Source organism: Centropristis striata, chromosome 22, assembly GCF_030273125.1.
Source record: "Centropristis striata isolate RG_2023a ecotype Rhode Island chromosome 22, C.striata_1.0, whole genome shotgun sequence".
NCBI classification, from domain to species: domain Eukaryota; kingdom Metazoa; phylum Chordata; class Actinopteri; order Perciformes; family Serranidae; genus Centropristis; species Centropristis striata.
Genome location: NC_081538.1, coordinates 19,757,429 through 19,779,466, shown reverse-complemented (window position 1 = coordinate 19,779,466; position 22,038 = coordinate 19,757,429). Strand labels below are relative to the sequence as shown.

At 39.6% G+C, this 22,038-nt stretch overlaps 1 long non-coding RNA gene across 1 annotated transcript; it reads left to right on the top strand.

Moving 5' to 3' along the window:
* Positions 1–15,148: 15,148 nt before the first annotated feature.
* On the top strand, positions 15,149–22,038 carry LOC131960886 (uncharacterized). The gene is made up of 2 exons (XR_009389782.1): positions 15,149–15,859; positions 17,170–22,038. It is a non-coding gene; the product is annotated as an uncharacterized LOC131960886 (long non-coding RNA).

Below are 22,038 nucleotides of genomic sequence, written 5' to 3'. Positions count from 1 at the left end.
GGCAAAAATGCTCATTGTCAACCACCCAGCAGTAACTTCTGCATTCAGTGAGGTTTGCACCGCCCTCCTTTTATTTTTGACTCTTCCCGTCACCGTTGCAACGTCTGAGCGCTCATTCTCCAAGTTAAAACTAATTAAAAACCACCTGAGGAGCACGATGGGACAGGAGAGACTGAATGGACTTGCCATGTTGTCCATAGAGAACGACAGAGCAAAGAAAATGGACATACAGCGCATCGTGGACGAGTTCGCGGAGCACAAGGCTCGTCGTATGCCCTTCAAATAGTGGCGAGAATAGGCCTGATACTGTACATAGTTAATTTAAGTTTGTATGTGAACATGTGGGCCACTGTGCCAATTTTCAAACTGTTCACCATTACAGTCAGTAAGATTGCCAATTTTACTAAACTTTATAGCTAATAATAATTATTATATATAGTAGATGGATGTTGTGAATTTTTCACTGTCAGTGTTAAAGTTTGACTAGTGTATTAAAACCTGTGACAGCCAACTGGCTAACAAAAATATCATAAACTCACTGTTGACTATCTTTTTAAAACAGATTTTAAAGTTTGATTGTATGTCCTTCTCTGCTTTGCACATGTAGTACGAGTCTAGAGCTGCTTTGAAAGAACTCTAAGAATTAAAGAATTATATTTGTGTTATAATTAATTGAAATAGTTAAAGTGGGTGTCAGAATGATGTGGTCTCTATCCGTGGTGCTGAACTGCTTTGAATTTGTGTTGTTTTATTATTCGGGGCCAGGTAGCTTAATGTTTTTGTTGTTCTCTCAATTTGTTATACATGCCCGTTTGATTAACATAACCGTGTGTCAAAACCGAGTGTATGGACACCTATACAGACTACAAAATAAAAACACGGAGGCTCCGCTGTTGAACAGGACGTGCGCTCCCTTATTTTTCTTCTTCACTTCTCATTTTTTCGTCAATTGCAGCACACAAAAACATACACTTCCGCTCCACCCCTCCAAAATAAACCCCCCACATATACACTGTAAATGCTAAACCGGAAAAAACATAAATTGACTCTAAGCTGTCTGCCCAAAAAATAGGTTACATTATCATGAGCTTTATTGGGTTTAAAGGGCCCGGTCATGTGCCCCGGCCCCGGCCCGGCACTGATTTGTTCCGCTGCTGCTGCTGCATTATGCCGTTCGTTAGCCGCGAGCTAACATGAGCTTTTATTGTGATCGTACCACAGGTGAATCTTGGGTTCATTTGTGAATTTGAACTGATGTGAATTAACTGCAGCAGCATTTGCATCAAGCTCCATCTAAGCTCTTTGATAAGAACAACCAGAGATCTCTCCTCCATTTTAAATCTCTCCCAGGATTCTCAGTTTATGACCCCTACAGATGAGTTAATTGGTCAGGAGACCGAAGACAGCGTAGGTGGTCTACTGTAAGGAGCCAGTACTCCTTATCTCTTTCTCTTTCTCCACCACTCCCAAGAGCAGCAACACCTTCTCCTTCAGGGGGGGACCCAGAGGCCTGGATTCACCAGCCCCCCTCCTCCCTCACTCCCTGCTGAGATCCTCTGCATCTCAGGTTTGAGGCCTGCTTCAGAAAATATCCTTGTCCGTAAGAAATTCTGAAATAACTGCAACTCTGATCGTCCCTGCGCACCACAGCTGCATTCATGAACGCAAAGTTCATTGCAACTGCCAGAGAATGCTTCACCTCAACCACAAGGACGAACAGCAATTTAATTTGCAAGACGGCAAATTATTGAAACTCAACCTGAAACCAAACTTCCTTCCACGCCCCGCATCAGAAAGGATTTCCCCCCTTTTTCAACTGGACTGTGAGTAATGTAACTGGGCTTAGATAAACAATCATCAAGGACTTTAAGTACAAAGGATTTGACCTGTAATTAATGATTTGGTTTTTATGTGTGTTTTTAAGTATATTTGTTGTGATATTCATGTAGCTACATCATTCAAAGTTGTACGTCAATCTTGCTTTATACAGACAGTAAGTCTTATATGCAACTAACTTTACTAACCTTTGATTTGCTCACACAATGATTTAGACATAATAATAATATACTTTAAATTAGCTGTAACCAAAAACACAGTTTTGTAACAACTCACACCGGCCAAAAGGCCAGGCATCGGTTCACAGCTTGAGTTTTATGATCCTTTGTGTGATGAGCTTCTCACACACACACACACACACACACACACACGTCAACTTGCATTTACAATCATTTACAAAGTAAACAATGCAGGTTGAAAGAACTTCCAAACCTTGGTTATTATAACCGATGATATTACAATCATTGAGGGAACATTGGCTATACATACCTTACATGCAGACCAAGATGTGTATCTTTAAATTATTATGGGCCTTTATGCCACCTGACCTGTACAATGCATTTAACAAATGTTTTTGGTTCATATTACATTCACTGCTGCCCTACAAACAGGCCAGGCTGGTTTTGAGATTTGGGCCAAGACAATATATGTTATAATTTTACTTCAAACTGTTGTTTATTTTAGAAAAAAGTTTATAATTAATTATTTATTGAATTACCAGAAAACATGCTATATTTTGAAACTGAAGATATGAAATTACCAATATCGAGATAGAAGGGCTTTCTGACGGCCTCGGGAGGAAAAGTCTGTGCAAATTACAGCTCCTTTCATAGAACACTTGGCTAGATCATTGAACTATGTATTTTACTACTATGTATTTTATGATGTTTTGCACTTTGGCACTGGTCACACTTCAATGTCCTATTTTACTTGTAAGATTGTAAGAAGTGAAAGTCAAATAGGTCTTTCACAAGGCGTACAGAGAGATTTGTAAACCATTTGTTCACCAAATACATTAACTAAACACTGATTGACAACAGTGGTTCGCTGGTTGGTAAGGGTATTCTATTCCCTTAAATTCAACTTTACATTTAGATTATTTATGCATAACATGTGTCTTTCTTCAGCAGAGACAACACTGTGATGAAGTGTTAGTGTGTTCCTGCACTTTGTCTCTCTGGTTTGCAGGAGCATTTGTTCTCTCTGCTGCCTTCCAGTAATGAATGAGGGTAGAGACTATTAAATGAGACTATGAATGAAGTGCTTAAAAGAAAAAATATTCCCATTTCATATGATTGTTGCAGTTGGATTTCACGTTTTTGCAGCTTTTGTATAGAATATAATTAAAATTGCAACAAAAGAAAAACATTTTTCCACATGTTTCATCAACCCACAGCCAAAATCACAAACCAAATAATATTTTGTACACTTGTTGTAAAAACAGTCACTGCTAGTTACACACCAACATTCATTCATTCTTTTTCCTTAACCAATATCCGCACTCGTCCACATGGGGGTGGAGCCAATCGCAGCTTTGGGCGAGAGGCGCGGGACACCTGGACAGGTTGTCAGACATACAAGCTAACAATCTAACATAATAGATCAATGTAATAAACAAGATTAAAAAAATAACTCCGAACCAATTTAGTTTACAAGGCTTGAAGATGTTTTCCTAATTAGACGGTGATACTACTTCTGCAGTCTGCAGACTGTTAGCCTTACTGGCTGGCTACATTGCTCTTTTACCAGTCAACCTTGTACAGAGCAGGTTTGATAGGCAGGGTGGACGCCACTTATCTTTCCACTAGCGGCCAGCTAGTGGTGCTGTTTGGGACAAAAGCATCTTAGGGCTGCATCCAGAAAAAAACGTTTCCTGGTTAGGACATTTGCTTTATTGTCTTTCTAGTAAGGTCAAATGGATGAAGTCCTTGCATTCTGTTTTTCATTACATTGCATGCCCCATCAGGTCAGCGCAGCGGTCAATTTGAACGTTTCAATCGAACCCTTCACAACTTGCACCCTGCCTTTGTCTCGGAAGCAGGACTGGAAATCCTGTCTGCCAAAGATACTGTACTCGCACAACACCACTCCCCATCAGGCAGCTGGTGAGTCCTCGTTCTTCCTGATGTTCAGGCAAGAGCGGAGGCACCCAGGTGATTTTCTGTTGGGTAGGGTCGAGGATCCTGTGGGCGGTGAGGTCCATGAGTGGATTCAGGAGCAGATAGCTTTTATAGCCGTCCGAGAAAGGTTGAATGAAACATGATCAGTGAGACGTTCTACTGAAGAAAGGCCAGCTGGTGTTGTTGTGAGACTTAAGTGCAAGAAGAAGCCATAAGATTCAGCATCTGTGAAGCTCTGTCGTATATAGAGTCCTAACAGCACACTGTAAAATGAGATTTTGCCTGTTTGTTATTTTAACATATTATCCTATGTCAGTAGGACAAATGATTACTGAGGTTGTTATAATAACATGAAATTATTAGTTAAAAATGTCTCAACTACAAAATAAATGGTAAATTGAAAATCCATGTCCAGCTGAATTAGAAATGTATGTCAACTTGACTTTGGAGACAGTGCCGGATTAAAACATCATCACGTTTTTGTGACTTGAAATGCATTATGGGAATGCAGCTTTGGGCGGGACGACGCAACCTGGTGGGCATCGTTTGCTACACTTTGTTTCAGAGTCGACACTATTTTAACATCTACAAGATTTATTCTGATGACACCACAGGCGGTTATTGCTGGAGCAGTGGAAAAACGAGTCGAGACGTTTTTGGTGAGTTTTCTTTTCTTTTTCTGTCGAGTTTAGATATGTTTTGTGGTGGTTTAACAAGGTAATGCTAATTAAGCTAATCTTGATAAGTGCATGAGAGAAACTTGAATTCAAAAGGTCTGCTGTTATATTTTTCTGTTTAAGAAGTAAAGTAAGTGTGTGGATATTTCATTTCTTGACGTTTGGTGAGTTTATTTATTTATTATACTAATTAAGCTGAAAAGCTTGTGGCATGTAATGGTAATGAGCTAGCTGGCTGTGGGGTGGGGGGGCGCTGCACTGCACACACACACACACACACCTGCAGTGGAAAAAATTAAACATGTCTAGTCAACTGTTAGTCTAACTAAAAAGAAATAATTAAGCGTGTGTGTATTAATGGCCATTTTATACTGTTAATCACATTGTTAGCCACGTGTGGCTAACGTTAGCAGTGCTATAGCACCAGCAGCCGTCTTTTCTTTCAAACGTTACAAAAAGTCTACATGTCTGTGCAGAATGTGTGACATTTGCTTCGTCACTTGGTGATATTCTGTCATTGTTGTATTTTTTCTGTTGAACAAGTAAATTAAATGTCCTAATATTTAATTTTGTGATGTTTCGTGAATAATGTGTATTAGACTAATTAAGTTGAGAAAGCTGTGTTGTGGGTCGGGGGTGTGCGCTGCACACACGCATTTCATAGGCGATATTTTTTATAATATTTTACTGTTGTGAACATGTTGAATTTGATCTATATTGATTTTATTTTTTTATTTTTTTATTTTTTATTAAAACTTCATCTCTTTGGATGTTAAATACATTTTGTTACTGACTGTCCACAGCAGTACATTGCGGAGCTTCCTGCACGGTACTCCTGCTGCTTCTCCACAACAGGCCCTGCTGAACGCCATCTATGAAAGGTAACTTGCTAACTGACTATAGATAAGTACCTGATACAACCACACTTAAGATAATGAAGTGCTCTTGAAACTTGCACTTGCATGCGAGTTTCATCAATGAAATGTTAAGATATGCAAACAACAAATTATTAATTGAGATGTTTATGTCAGTGCATTATACTAGCGGTTCTTAACCTGGGGGTCAGAATATCACGGGTTGTTGTGAGGGGATCACAGGAGAGCATAGAAAAAGTGCTAGAACAAGTAATATGAAATGAAAGCTCTTTATTGATTAAAGTCAAAATAGGAAATGTGGAAAAAATGCTTTGGATTGTAATAGCATTCATAGCTCAGTTTTTTTTTTCTTCTTTTTTTGTATAATTTTTTTCCATAGGTCCACATGATGACAACTGTGGCTTTCTTCTGCCCTTTGTTTCTTCTTTGTTTGTTTTTTTAATGTTGAATGAAGTGGACTTGTAAACTTTGTACTTTTTTTTGTGGAAATCGTCAGAGAATCATTGAACATTACCAAAGTAGCCACAGACATTACGGAAGAAATTGTCCACTACCCTGCATATACAAAGACTGTGCACAGTATTTCAGATCTAAAAAATCCTTGCAGGTCCACTTGAGAGATCATGGGCTCATAGAACGGAGTAGTGGACTTGTTGGCTTTAAAGTAAAATGCTTGTTGTGTGACTTTGAAGATGCAGTCGGCCTAAAACAATATATTGCTCATCTTGGGAAGCACCTGAGGAATAGGGAGACTGTTACCTGTCCTTTTAATCATTGTCTTTTCAAATCAAATGTTTTCTCTAGTTTTACGTCACATAAATCTCGTTGTCACCCACATTGTACTTTAAAAGACTTAAAGACAGAGATCACTTTTCAAGAACGTGAATTGGCAGAATGTGAAACAGCTGAATCACAGTCACATGTTGCCGACAATGATTTTCATGTGCCATTTAATTCTGATAATGAACCTGAGTACCATGACGCCACTGAAAAAATTCAGGAAAGGCTTGCATCGTTACTTCTGCGAATGCAAGCAGTCCTGCATGTTTCCAAATTAGCCACTCAAGAAATAGTCAGTGAATTTTATGACATTGGTATTTTGCTTGGTGAACTAAATGAGTATACAGTAAAAAAGGTGTTAAGGCAGCACAGTTGTAACGTTGATGAAAACACTAACTTTGCTAACAGACGCCTTCCACAGCCTCAATCCACTCAGCTCCATTTCCCAGAGTGGGTGTCTGGGATCAGATCAAAAAAGGTTGTCCTATTTCAAAGAAAAATTTGGTGTCATAGACCCAGTTGAGTATGTTTTAGACTTGCCATTAAAGAAAACCTTTGTTTATGTCCCAGTTCTAAAAACACTGCAAAGATTGTTAAATAGGGGTGATGTTATTGACAAAGTTTTGGAAGAAGCCAATACAGAATCACTACCTGGACATTACAAGACCACATTTGATGGATCATATTTCAAAGAGAACCCACTTCTGTCCGGGGAAGATCAGACAATTTCTTTAGGTCTGTATATTGATGATTTCGAGGTCTGTAACCCTTTAGGCACCTCAAGAAAAAAACATAAATTGTGCGCAATATATTGGGTAATAGCAAATTTACCTGTCCTGTCCTCCTGATCATCATTGTCTATCATATATCTTGCTATCTTGCGTAAAAGTGTTGATGCTAAAACATTTGGATATGACAGTATTGTAGAACCACTTTTGAGAGATCTCCAACTGCTTGAAAACCAAGGAATTTACATTAGCAGGTTGGGAACCAGTGTTAGGGGTACGGTGTTGTATGTATCATCTGATAATTTGGGAGCGCATTCATTTGCTGGTTTTCAGGAGTCCTTTAATGTTGACAAGTTTTGTCGTTTTTGTTTAGCCAGTCGTAGTGATATTCAGAGTTGTTCTGTGCAAAGTAAGTCATTTTTATTGAGAACCAAAGAGTCCTACAATGAGAACGTTTCCAGGCTGAGGGAGAATGAGCGCTTGAAAAGTGTTGACGGAGTGAAAAGAGACTGTGTATTGAACAAATTATCTTACTTTCATTGTATAACAGGTTTTCCTCCTGACATTTTACATGACCTTCTAGAAGGTATTGTTCCTTTTGAGCTCTGTTTGTGTTTGAAAAAATTCATTAGACAGAAGTACTTTACATTGGATTATTTGAACACTGCCATACAGCGCTTCCCCTATAAATTTTCAGACAGAGTTAACCGTCCACAGAAAATTCACGAAAAAGTACTTTCGAGTGAAACTATTGGAGGCAACGGCCATGAGAATTGGACTCTTTTGAGGTTGCTGCCTCTGCTCATAGGTGATGTTGTTCCTGAAGATGATGATGCATGGTCTGTAATTCTGGAACTTAAAGACATTGTGGAACTTTTGGCATCCTCCAGTTTTACAGATGAAAGCTTGTGTTACCTTGATGCCAAAATAAGTGAGCACAGAAAACTGTTACTGATTGTGTTTCCAGGGCTGAAACTCAAACCTAAACACCATTTTCTGGAACACTATGCTCATTTAATCCGCTGCTTTGGACCACTGGTTGATGTTTGGACATTACGTTTTGAAGCTAAGCATAGCTTTTTCAAGAAAGTGGTTTGTGATGTCAATAATTTCAAAAACATTCTATTGACTCTGTCCCTCAGACATGAACTCATGTTGGCGTACTACCTGGACATGCCCAGCCTGTTTAAATCAACAGTGGAAGTAAAAGGAGTATCAAATGTTTGCCTGGACATCGTGGCCTCCCCTGTCAAGCAAGTGATTGAGAAGAAATGTGGAACTCTGAGCAGTGTATCTCTGGCCACAACTGCATACATACATGGGACAAGATACACCAAGGGAATGTTCGTGTCAGTTGGAAGCACAAGTGGACTTCCTGATTTTTGTAAGATTGTCTATGTGTTGCTTGTATGCAACAAGCTATTTTTTGTTCTTGAACCTTTCTCAGCTTGGTATTTGGAACATCTCAGATGTTATGAAGTCTGCAAGAGAGACCCTGCTCAACTGATGGTAGCTGAACCTGAAGACCTGAACCACTACATTCCATTGTCAGCATACACTGTGCAAGGCCGACTCGTGGTTTCACCGAAGGCATTTCTTGTACACTTTTGCACCCACGTTTTTCAGTTTGTTACAAATGTAATTTCTATTTTTTCACAGTTGGTGTTTGGAGCATCAGCTTACAGCTTCTGTCTTGTGTGTGTATGTGTGTTTCAGTCAGACATCGACGACAGAGAACAAGGCGGTACTGGTTCATGCTGTGGCTCTGTTAGATCAACTCCATCAAGCTAAAGAACACCGGCTTTCGTTTCTGCACTTCAAATTTGTCTGCCTTTGTGAATTCGCCTCTCTCAGGTTAGATCAGACACACACACACACACACACACACACACACACACACACACTAAAGCTTCCACGCCTCCTCTTGTATCCTCAGACTTAGTCACAGATGTTTCTGCTGAGCCACCACATAGGCAGATAAAGATATGTTATAAGAGTTTGTTGCAGTTCAGTAATTAAGTGAAATTCATGGAATGACATACACCTGGGGCACACTGCCTACCTGAGCAGTACATGTGCATCACAGAACCTCTTTTCATTTTAGTGCACATATTAACAAGTATGAGTTCAGGATGATACTTCCATGCACAAACAAATAACCGAGACACTTCAAAGACCTGATCATAATATGAATACTATTGTTAATGTGACCACACTCAATCCAATTGTAAAATTATGTAACTTCTGTGGATTTTTTTTTCTTCAATTTTGTGACAGTTTCATCATGCTGCTGCGCATCATCTTGAGTGAAAATGACATAAGAAAAGTTACCATTGACAACTTGCCTGAGACTGTTGATGACTTCTGCTCAATCCTGAAGACCAAACTGGGACAGGAGGGGGATCTTGTGATTCAGTATCAAGACCCCGAATTTGATAATGAACTGTGCAATTTAAGTAGCATGTCGGAGCTTCCTAAAGATAAAGCAACTTTGAAAGTGCACACCAAGTCTTCTGAATCATACCACACAGACTCAACTCTAGACACGGCAAGCCTGTCATCATCTTCCCTCGAGGAAAGCCCCAGTGGTACCCAAACCCGTCAGCTGCCTCAACCATTTGTCATTCCTGCCTTTTCTTTTGATGTGGAGTTGAAACTGAAGCAAGGAAACGAAGCCTTCCATAAAGATGGGACCCTTCTTGACATTTCCAAAGACATGAAATCGGACATCTTAGACAAGTTAGCAGAAGCCATATATGTTCACAATCCCTACCCATCACGTGAAGAGTATGATCTTGTGGCCCAAGCTCTCATCAACAAGCATCCTTGTCTGAAGGAACCAGAGTCTGTCAGTGGGTGGTATTGCTGGAAATTCAGTTTAAAATTCAAAATGGGCAACTTCCGGCAGAAGATGCGAGTGGCTGGATGCTCCAAGCTCAGAGTCAATGCACGTACCTCTGGACCAGCAAGTTCAAAAAGACTTAAGAGGGCCAGAAAGTCAGAAGTGAACTTCCTGCCAGATTTTCCAGAAGGGAAAGTCCAAAGTGACCTTGAGCTAGAGAGATCTGACATGGTCAGTGAGATGAAGAAAAGAAAGGTTGACTGAAAACAAATTGGTGAAATGATGAACAACACATTCCCTTTACGGAGGAAGAAATTGTCGAAGATGAACCCCTTGTTGCACAAGTCAAAGGCAGGTGGCCAGCCTTGTCGGCAGTTAAAGTGTTTTTGAGTGGTTTTCTCAAATGAAATTTTGCTCTTAAAGGGATAGTTTGGATTAATCAAAGCCTGATTGTATGGAATATTTATCCTTAGTCATTGTATCGCATACAGTACTGCAGAAGTGCTGGTGTCAGAAGCTGAGCAATGTACACATAGGAATATTTCCACCACTTTACCTCATGTGACTTGTGGGTTTTCCCATCAGAAAAGGCTTCACATAATCAAAACTATCTCTTTAAACTTAGATAAACTTAAAGTGTCCAGTTTGAGTACTAATTAAAAGCATACTCTGACTGTTTTTATGTTGTTTTTTTATCCATATCCACAGATTGAAGCAGAATTTGCTCGCCTTACATCTGTTGACCTGAAGGGCTCCTTCTTCGCCGGGCTGGACCAGTATCTGGCAAGGTTCCTTGAGCTGTACAAAGGAAAGAGTGGCATAGCGGACCTGACCAGGCTGATGAGATGTCTCAATGATGACGTAAGTGTTCAAATGTTTTTTCTTCATCCATGCCTCCCACACTTGTTGTGAGCATCTTCCACACCATATTTGTGAAACGTCCTTCCTGATCTGCAGTACAGATACAAAATAGTGCGCACAGCTTCTTCTGTGTTGGATGGCTTTTTTTATCCTCAGATCTGAACCTCAAATAGGGTGTCCTGTGCAATCACTGACATGAATGAAGATCGACTGCTCGTCTCCACTTCCTCCCACTGTCCAAAATGAAGCCTAAATATCCCAGATACAAGTGCTGCCATCTTGCACTGGTGGTATTTGGAGCCAGATTCTGTGCAGTAGTGATCAGGGTTGGAACCAATGTATTGAGTTTCTGCCCATACAGCTGGTAGACTCAATCATGAGCAAAGCTGAGCTGTCAGTCATGACATAAAAACCTGCTTTTTATTGTGTCAAGTAGCTCATTAAAAAAACAAAAATTGGGGGGGGGGAAATGTGTTTGATTTGTACTTAGACTTTGTTTGGCCCATATCCTATCTATTCATGTGGAGGTGGCTGTGTTTGTGACTGCTCAGCCACACCAGATCCCAAAAAATCTAGAAAACACTGATAAGCATAGTGGATCCTTAAAGTCTTTAAAAGTATTAAATTTGATTTTAAAAATGCCATAAAATGTCTTAATGTCTTATTTTTACTCGTGAGAGGTCTTAAATAACTGTTTACAAGCAGATAGAACAAATACCAGTTATTGATTGAGTACTGTTTTTTTTTCTTCTTCTTCTTTTTAAGCAGAGCTCCACACACCAAAAGAGGACAGTTCTTCTGCTGGGCCTTCCTCACTTTTTCAAGGAGGATCCCTCCAGTTTTTTTAAGACTGTCGAGGTAAGCATTGTTTAATTTCTTTATTGCAGTGGTCAAGAATAAGCCAAGTTAAAATGGCCTGTAGGGCCTGCATAGTGATACCTACTAAAATATACATAATAAACATGTGCTTTCTGTAGGTGTAAGACAAAAATATGCACTCCATTCCTTCACAGAAATGGTTGAAAGGATCTGTCCAGCTTAGATAAAATTGATTCACAGACACCAGGTTTTGTCTAAATCAGTAAATGGAACTTTTTGTTCTTTGGCCCTTTAGTCGGGTGATGATTGGTATTAACATGTCTGAAATGGTAACCCTGTTTCTGTTCTTATAGATGCCAACATATATACATTATAGAACAATTAAAGATGGTAAGATATTTTTGCTTTCTTTGAAATCTTGTGTAGGCCACAGATGATGAGGACACGTTCACAGAGGGGATGAAAGTTGGTGTTGTGATGGTGAAAGACGGAGAAGACATCATTGACACGTCCGTGGTCCTTGAGGAATCAGTGATCCTGTCTGATCTGAAGGACATCCCACGTGCCATTGCCATGCTGATGGGTCTACTTTTTGCTCTTAACATAGACTATCCAAAGGAACTAAGGTATACATTTGAGGTCATTCAGAAGGTCCTGATGAACATCGGTGGAGGACAGTGTTCCTCACTTGTGCATGGTTTAAGAAACAGACTCCTGCGGAAAACCATGTGAGATTGTGCTCAGATGACTCATCTCATGCCTGTGTTAAAACTTTCTGGTATTCAAGTCAAGTTCTTACTGTGTTGTCTATTTTGTAGTGTTTGCAAATGCAAATTTTTCTGTTTTGTATATGACTAAATGAGCAGATGCATAGCAGCCCATTTCTGCCAGTAAAAGAGAAAATGTCCGTCCATCCCACCCCCCACCCCCAAAGTCAAACTTAATTAAAAAAAAGTTGAATTGATGAGAGAAGATGTCCAAATTATGAGATTATGAGATTAAAAAGTTTGGAGTAAGTAGCAACTCTATTTCTTGAATCTTCAACAAATCTTGAGATTGACAGAAATCCAGATAAGGTTTGAATGTGATCACGAAGTTGTCCATACAGCCTTTCATGAACAAAAGAATCTGTAGTTTCTCCTTGCAGTCGTTCAATACATTGTAAGACATTGTTAAAAAAATGTCTAATGTCATCTTCATTGCTACTTACTCCAAAAATTAAAAACTGCAACAAATAAGAAAACAGGAAAACTTTGAATAGCTTCATTGTAAAGTTCTGCTATTTAATATCAAGTTAGGATAAGCTGAGTAAGTCTTGCGTATGCATTTCCTGGTTTGAGAGTGACTTCCTGCTCCAGGAGGAGGAGCTATATATGTGAGAAATATATATGTGTATGTGACAGGAGAATGTATGTGTGTAACCCTGTTAAAAAAAAAAAAGAAAAATAGAGAGAAATAAATAAGTTGAAATTGGGAAAAAAGTAGTTCATCCTAGCGCCTATGAGTAGGACACATTTCATAGTTACAGTAATAGTTTATTAAAATGTTGTCTGATGAGGACATCTAGACGTTTAGTAAGGGGGGGATGTAACCCTGTTAAAAAAAAAAAAAAAAGAAAAATAGAGAGAAATAAATAAGTTGAAATAAATAAAGCGCTCATTTTATTTATTTCTTATTTCATGTAAGAAATAATTTTCTTTTGTAGGAAAGAATGTAAAAAATAATATCTCAAAGTAAAAATATGTTTTGTTGAGTTTATGTACCGTGGGGGAAAATCCAATCAGTGCCGGAGGTTACAGGTCGACCGGAAGAGCGAAGGAGAAGAGGAAAGGGGAGGCTGCATGGCGGGACGAGGCGACAGCCAGAAAAGACATTTAAAAGAAAAAGGGTAAAAGAAGGTGCAGAACAGAGACATCGGACCGAGCATCTCGGAGTAAGTGCGCAGTGGACTTAACCTGTTGTCGAGAGCCGACATGAGACGGATTCCGGAGGGAAATGTCGCCGAGTAGCACAGCACAGCTAAAGTTAGCCTAGCTCATGCTAACTAGCCTGAAGCCCATCACCACTGAGAAGCTAACACAGCAATCCCATCGGTGAAGACGACTTTTGCCGCAACTGGAGCTGCAGGAGATGCCGTGCAGGTGTGTGTGAGTCTAGCACAGACAACACTTGGAGCAGGACACCTGGAGCTGGAGTGACTCGTCGTCGTCGGCCCACGTTCGAGCAGACCGCTGTTGAACCGGACGGACCGGGAGGATTCCAGTGCAGTGAGTTCAATATCATCGGTGTTTGTTTATTTCGGCGCCAGGCGCGGAGTAGCCATGTTGGTTTGAGGCTCCCACGTACACAAGCCACGTCTCAGGCCTGCAACGATTTACTGATTAAAGGGTACCCATTTTATTTTTATTCATTAGAAAAGAGTGCCGGCTTTAGGTCAGTAGTGTTTAATAAGTGACTGTTTGATGTCTGTTGATTTTTGAACATTGAAAAGATGTTTTGAATGTCACAGAAACCATTTATTTGTTGATTTTTGAACATTGAAAAGACGTTTTGAATGTCACAGAAACCATTTATTTGTTGAATTTATTGACTGAAAGTAAATATAAAAGGAAGAATTGAATGTAATTATTTTTTGTATTTTTTTATTTTCATTATCAAAAGGTGATTAATATTTGCTAAAGTAAATAATTAATACTTACCAGTTGGTATTCATTTGTTTGTGTTTTTGTTAGGACATTTTAAACAACTTAAAGGGTTAGTAGTGTTAGGGATTAATAAAAAATAGCAATAATCACATTATGACTTTTAGCAAGAATGCTGCTTAGACATAGCCTGGCTAACACCAGACCAAATCTCATTGGAGATTAGGTCTGGACACCTTCAATGCATTTCTCCGTAGAGGAGGTGTGGTTTACGATCCTCCGGAGCCGTTTATTGGGCGCTTAGAATGTCTATCAAAGCGTCTGTAGGTAGCTCTTAGCCAATCAGATCAGTTATACCAGATGACGTAGTAGAGCAACAGAGATGGATGTTTGTCGTGTGTGTGTCTGTGAGAGAGTGTTGCTGCTGCTTTGCTTCTCCAGTTCTCGCTTTCTGCAAGATTATTTATTTTCACGCTTTATTCCCCCTCATGTCATTCTGCCACACACATCCACTGATTTTATGGGCAATAAACAAGCTGCTGCGGGTCTCTGGCGGCTCCGCTGTCCCCCGATTCGGAGCGAGATCACCGGCGGTGACCGGCGGTCTCACCGGCTCGGCGCAACGAGCCGCAGAAACCGCCCGTGCGGCGCTAATAGCCCCGCTACCGGTGATCTCGTTACGAGCCGGGGGACAGCGGAGCCGCCGAGATACCTTTCGCCTTTCAACTTTCGCTCTAAACTATTTAAAACACCATCTACAGCTAAAGAGAATTTCGCGTCCGCAGCAGCCATGTTGGATCCGGAAAGCTTCCAAGTGCCGAGTAGTACGCGTCATCGTCTCACCGTCCCTCCCCGCTCTGTGATTGGATCCCTAAAACAGGGCTAAGATAATCGCCTCGTTTCCAGACTGCCTGGAGGTTCGAAATCAAATTCGAGCGCGCAAGGCAGTCTGGGTATACCCAGGCTAGCTTAGACACATTTATAAAACACATTTATATGCCAGGCACAGCACACAGAAATAAGGAGTATCGAAAGAAAGGACACACTGATAACGCTTTGCACATCGCCACATATTTTGAGGGCAAGCAGATAAAAAACTGAAGCACTCTTTGTGCTCCAATTCAAGGCCACGGGCCCAGGTGGAGATTGATACTGACCAACACTAGACAAGATACAATAGTGTGCTGTTAGCTTTTTTTCCTTCCACAGGGCGCTGACCAGAAGCTGAAGCACCAAGAGGCTAGGACTAGCCTGCGTGCCTACGTAATGGGCGGGCCGAGTCTAAACCATGGTGCTGCCCCAACAGTTTTTGACCAATCAGATAATTGCACATTCATATTATAAAACTCTGTGTAAAAGTAAGTTAGGGATCCTTTTTCTGGGAGGTGGTTACAGCTAACTGCTTTGCAGCCTGTGATTTCTGAACAGAGAAGGTCGATGTACATCATTTACTCTTTCATTATTGTCTTAAATAAATAGTCAAAAGGATTTTACTCTCCTCTCATCCGTTCTGCAAAAAAAAAAACGAACTCTAACAATTGGTGCCGAAACCCGGGATTACAGTGCAGTAAAGGACCTGAGAGGAGAATTGGGAAATCCGGACTGGAGTTTTCTGTCTGGGACCGGACATCGTTCTCCGGCGACCCTCCATTCACTCACTGAGGATCCTCAGATAAAAGGTAAGCAGGAAACCTGTTGTTCTAAAAGAATCACATTCCTGTGAATTGATTATTCTAAATTTATGTGAGTGAAAAGGAGGTAACTGGAGGATGATAAAAATGAAATAATACTTATAAGTTAATGATGAAGATTGAATGACAATAATGGAAGAGTATGGGTTCACCATTTTTTGTTTAAGTGTATTTAATGGTCACCTGAAGTCACCATTTTTTGTTTAAGTGTATTTAATGGTCACCTGAAGTCACCATTCTTGGTTTGAGTTAATTTAATGGTCACCTGAAGTCACCATTTTTTGTTTAAGTGTATTTAATGGTCACCTGAAGTCACCATTCTTGGTTTGAGTTAATTTAATGGTCACCTGAAGTCACCATTCTTGGTTTAAGTGTATTTAATGGTCACCTGAAGTCACCATTCTTGGTTTGAGTTAATTTAATGGTCACCTGAAGTCACCATTTTTTGTTTGAGTTTATATAATGGTCACCTGAAGTCACCATTCTTGGTTTAAGTGTATTTAATGGTCACCTGAAGTCACCATTCTTGGTTTGAGTTAATTTAATGGTCACCTGAAGTCACCATTTTTTGTTTAAGTGTATTTAATGGTCACCTGAAGTCACCATTCTTGGTTTGAGTTAATTTAATGGTCACCTGAAGTCACCATTTTTTGTTTAAGTGTATTTAATGGTCACCTGTAGTCACCATTGTTTTATTTGGGTTTATTTAATGGTCACCTGAAGTCACCATTGTTTTATTTGGGTTTATTTAATGGTCACCTGAAGTCACCATTGTTTTATTTGGATTTATTTAATGGTCACCTGTAGTCACCATTGTTTTATTTGAGTTTATTTAATGGTCACCTGTAGTCACCATTGTTTTATTTGAGTGTATTTAATGGTCACCTGAAGTCACCATTTTTTATTTGAATTTATTGTGTTTTCTGTTTAAGTAATAATGTGTTAATAATAATACTAATACTACTAATAATAATTATATATATGCTTTTGCAAAATTTGTTGAAAGTTATGTTCTACCTGCTAGGGTTAACATACAATCAATAAATTTCATGTCTATTAGCTACCAATAGTGTCTGAACGATCACAAGGCAGGCTTTATGCTTGCACCGTGTTGGTTACATTGTGATTGTTCATAAAAACAGTTGCTCAGGTGAATTCCATACAAACTGGTTGGCTATTGGCAAAACAGTGGTGTTTGGGTCAAGTGGCTCGGTTGAACCCCATACACACTGACTGGCCACTGTAGAGAACCTAAAATGCATACTGTGGTGTGTTAACATTGATATTTCTCCTGACAGGCTTTGTGAGGACATCAGACTCTGCACACATACACACACACAAGCAGGGAGAGAAGACAGACAGCAGATAGCAGGAAGACACACACACACACACACAGCCCTTCACAAGACACTCTGACCTTACGTCATACATAAACACACACACAAGAAACTAGCAGGCGAGGTGGAAATGGCAGAGACAGAGACAGAGAAAGGCAGCCTAGTTCCTTCTGAACTCAGGTTAAAGGAGTTTAACACATTACAGGAGTTTAAAGCAGGGGCAGTGGAGGAAGCTGACAGACGAAGCAACTCAGATTTAGATAAATCATGGACAGAAAAAAGGCAGGTGAGCTACAGACCGCCACACCTGGTCCCCTGGTACATGACAGCTACCCTACGCCCCCCTTGCCCCAAACTGATCCAGGGCAAGCACCAGTCCAACCTCTGGAACCACTGCAGCCTCCTGCTAGAGGGGTAAGGCCAAGACCGGGCTGGTCGAACGCATGCTTTCTTTGTGGGCAGCCAGGCCATTGGAGCAGAACTTGTCCCCTGACACATCGCCCTAGGAGAGGTAGAAGTAGGGGGCTTACCCCTAAGGAGAGCAGAAAACCCCTTCACTATCTGACATTTCTGCACATTGGGCACAACAAAAAATTAAATTGTTTGATTAAGGATATTCTCTGACCGCCAAAATGTATGATAGTAATTGCATAAAACTGTTAAAATTAACGGGAGTGTGATCACATGTAAAGTTTGAAAACACATAGACTCACATAAGGGGAGGGTGAACAAATGTCCTAGAATGATACAATTGGAAATATAAAGACATAAAATTCATCTTATAAATGAATTGCCTCTGCACAGGTTGTCTACCAAAACTATAGAACATACTATATGTGTTATAGATGCCTTGTGTGGAGATACCATGCGATTAACTATTTTCCTTCATAAACAGCAGAAGAGAGAATCTCCTGTGGAGCGGGAGAGATTAAGCTCTTGTGAGGACACAACGACAAGTTTGTTATTTTTCATGTGAATGTGGGGAGGGTTTCACTACTTGAAAGATATTTTTACTGTGTGAATGAAGTGTATCGAGAAGTTTTAGACTGATCGAGAATTCCTACATTGATCACAGATCTCAAGTAGCTTTGTATTGTTGGGCACTGGAATAGAAAGAAGGGAATTTTAGTGTATGGTGTTATGGAGGATTGGTGAATTAAAACAAGTGAGTAAGACTGAGAGAACTCCCAGCAGTCAAGCGCACAGGGACATCAAGCTCCTGTGTAGAAGATTCTTGACTGGGTCCCCTCACTTGGGCACTGCGCCATTCACAAACCTCTGATAGCATGTGTACAAACATTTTAAAATGTCTAATGTCTAAAAAACGTTGATAAATGGCAGGAATGGTAAGTGAAGAGACATTTTTTAGAAATTGTCAGCACTTTTTATGAGCAGATACAAGACTAACTTTTTCAAGAGATACAGAGGAAGCCACAAGATAACACTCCTCTGTCTTACACAGAGCAGGCATAGCAGCCTGTTCACTTCATGCCCCCCCGCACTACTCAGAAGCCTCTCTAAGATGTAGATGTAAGAAACAGCTTTGAACTGGACATCCAATTATATAGCTAAGTAACTATAGAAGAAAGTCCCACTTCATTAAATCTGGTATAGGATAATGTGTGAATACACAGATTTTAAGCCTTCTGATTTTCAAAGATTACAAACTTTATGAGTTAGAAAATAAACTGTGAGTATTTTCCAAGGGGAAATTTAGTTTAAAAATGAAGGACTTTACTGTGATTCACTTAAATAATAGGAGTCTTAACAATAACTTAACTAAAATAAAGGTTACCTTCAATATTATCAGAAAAAAAAAAAAAAAAAACTAGCTTGATAATTCACAAACAAAACTAATGATCACTTGAAAACTGCTGAATTTGTTAGTAATTTGTTGTAATGTTTAGTTTGGGTTTACACCCATTAATTTTAAAAAGCCCAGTAGAATAATTAATGGTAGTGCAACACTAATTTATAGGCCTAATATTTTTTAGAAATATAACTGATACGAAGATAAACAGTAGATTAGTGACTGATAGATAGAGTAAAATCACCAGAAGCCATTTTTGCTCTTAAAGCAGACTTTATGGTTGGCATGAAGTATGCTTGGAGGATGTGGGTGGGGTTTGTGTTGTTTGGTGGTATCGGGCCAGCAGTTGCATACAGTTGAAGTTGCATAGTTTTGAAATTGGGAAAGTTTGGGAGATGGGGTTTTTGGGAGGAATTACAGTAGGTGAATATGCTGAAGGCTACATATAGAATGTATTTACATCACATAGGTTTTACCAGAGAAAATGTTTAATTTAGAATTATAATAAGTGGAGTAATGAAGAATTATTTTTAATTATTATTATTATTTTATAGTCACACATTAAAGCTGTTTATGGATTTCCAAACGCCTGTGCAATGAAGAAAGCTTGCTGCTCAACTGCAACGAAGTAACAGCTTACACATTTGTGCATACATACAGTTTGTGTTGATTGTGATATCAAATCAAAAATCTGTTTGTGTTGTGTCTCGGGGTGGTGCTGGCCTGCAGTTTGGGGGCCTGTTTGGCTGAGCGTCACTACAGAGCTGTAACACAAATCAGAGACAGTCCTACCTGCGTTTGATTGACATGATGAGATCATGTCAACAGGGGGATATTGTTATATTTGGATAATTATAATGCTGTGCAGAGAAAATGTAACTTTCCACTTCACTCGTGTTATATCTGAATAATGATAAGAAGACAGAATAGCCAATGTGTTTTTCTCCACTGTAGTTTTTTTTATAGGCCTGAGACAGTAGTATGGTTCTCACAATATATTATATTGTTTAGGTTTTGTAGCTCATAGATACACCTTTAATACAAACAGCACAGTAAGACAACTAGCTCTGACTCAGTGGCCAGTGACTCAGTTTTCATTCTCCCAGCAGGATTGGGAGGAGTTTTGCACCTTAGTTTCAAATTAATAGATGGGAACTTATGAGATTTGTTAGCCTAACAGTCACAGCCTTGAATGCTTCCAGACATCAACTTACCGCCCTATCCTCCAACATCGTATGGTGTTAGATATATTGACAGCCAGCTCAGGTGGCGTGAGTGCTGTCATAGTTAAGACGTGTTGTACCTAAATAGATGAAGAAGAAGATTACACCAATGTGCACTTTAAAAACTAATTTATAGGACCTTAAGTCATTACTTGAAAATATATATTAGATTTTTTACTTGTAATTGTTATTTATTTAGTTTGGATGACACACAAATTATGCCTATTGATCAATATACTATCATGTCTTGTGTCAGTTCTTCTCATCTGAGTCATAGTCTAATCATGTCTAGCTAATGTTGCCAACTGGCTCCGGTAATAGCCACTGCTTGCTAAGAGGCTAGGCCTCCATTTTGGCTTGTTTATTTGACATGTTGCAAACCAGTCGTTTTATGTAGGGGCAGTTTTATTTTTCCTAAATTTCGTTTTATTTTATTTTTTTCCAAATTCCGTTTTTTTAACCTCTTCAAACTGAAAGTCCCCTGTACAGGGGCAGCATGAGATGCATGCACAATACAGATGATCTGCGTCTGCTGGGAAGCACCAATCCTAACATGAAGCACACCAAAATGTCGGGGAGAAACTCAGCTGAAAACCTCTACCAAGCATTGTCACCCAAATGAAACATGGTTCAATCCCCAAGCAATTATATGAGCATGTAACAAAAATTTGAAAACAGGCCATGTCCACTTTAGTGCTGCTGCTAATTTCACCACTTCAACCAAACCACACAAACGGTGCGTAATACCCTGTGCACCCTCAAGGGGCTGAATGTGAGAATGTATAGAGGCCTAAAAAACAGTTGTATTTGGATGGAATTAATAATCATAGTGATAAATAAGTGAAATAGTATTAATTTTCCAGTCTGGTACCTGAAAAAGGTCAAATGGCACATGTGGTATCCGCCTGGACATACCTGTATTAAAACTTCTGTTACTTAGAAAAGGTAATTCACAATACTCAAAACAGTTAAGCAGTTGGCTTAACTTAAATATTCTAGTGGAAAACGTTAACACATATTTTTTGTTTTTGATTTTGGTGACCCAATGTTTTATTTATAAGAGTGTGTAGAGAGATACCAGCTGGTCATCAATGAGAAGGTTAGAAGCTCCAAGTCACAACGGATGGCTTGAACAGAGAATACAAAGGATCAGCTGAGTTTTTTTCTCTCTCTCTCCCTCTTTCCTTCTCTCTCTCCTTCTCTCTCTCTCTGCTTCTCTCTCCTTCTCTCTCTCTCCTTCTCTCTCTCTCCTTCTCTCTCTCTCTCTCCTTCTCTCTCTCTCTGCTTCTCTCTCCTTCTCTCTCCCTCTCTCTCTCTCCTTCTCTCTCTCCTTCTCTCTCCCTCTCTCATTCTCTCTCTCTCCTTCTCTCTCCCTCTCTCTATCTCTCACTCTCTCTCCTTCTCACTCTCTCTCTCTCACTCATTCTCAACTACTTTTTGTAAATAAGTTAAAACTTAGATATGCTTGCCAACTAAAAAACAAACCCCCGACAGTCCCTACAGAAAAATTGGTTTGTTACACCTTAAAAGGTGTAAAAGGAGGGAGTTATAACTTTCCCTCCACTAGGGACAAAATTGGTTTGTTACACCTTAAAAGGTGTAAAAGGAGGGAGTTATAACTTTCCCTCCACTAGGGACAAAATTGGTTTGTTACACCTTAAAAGGTGTAAAAGGAGGGAGTTATAACTTTCCCTCCACTAGGGACAAAATTGGTTTGTTACACCTTAAAAGGTGTAAAAGGAGGGAGTTATAACTTTCCCTCCACTAGGGACAAAATTGGTTTGTTACACCTTAAAA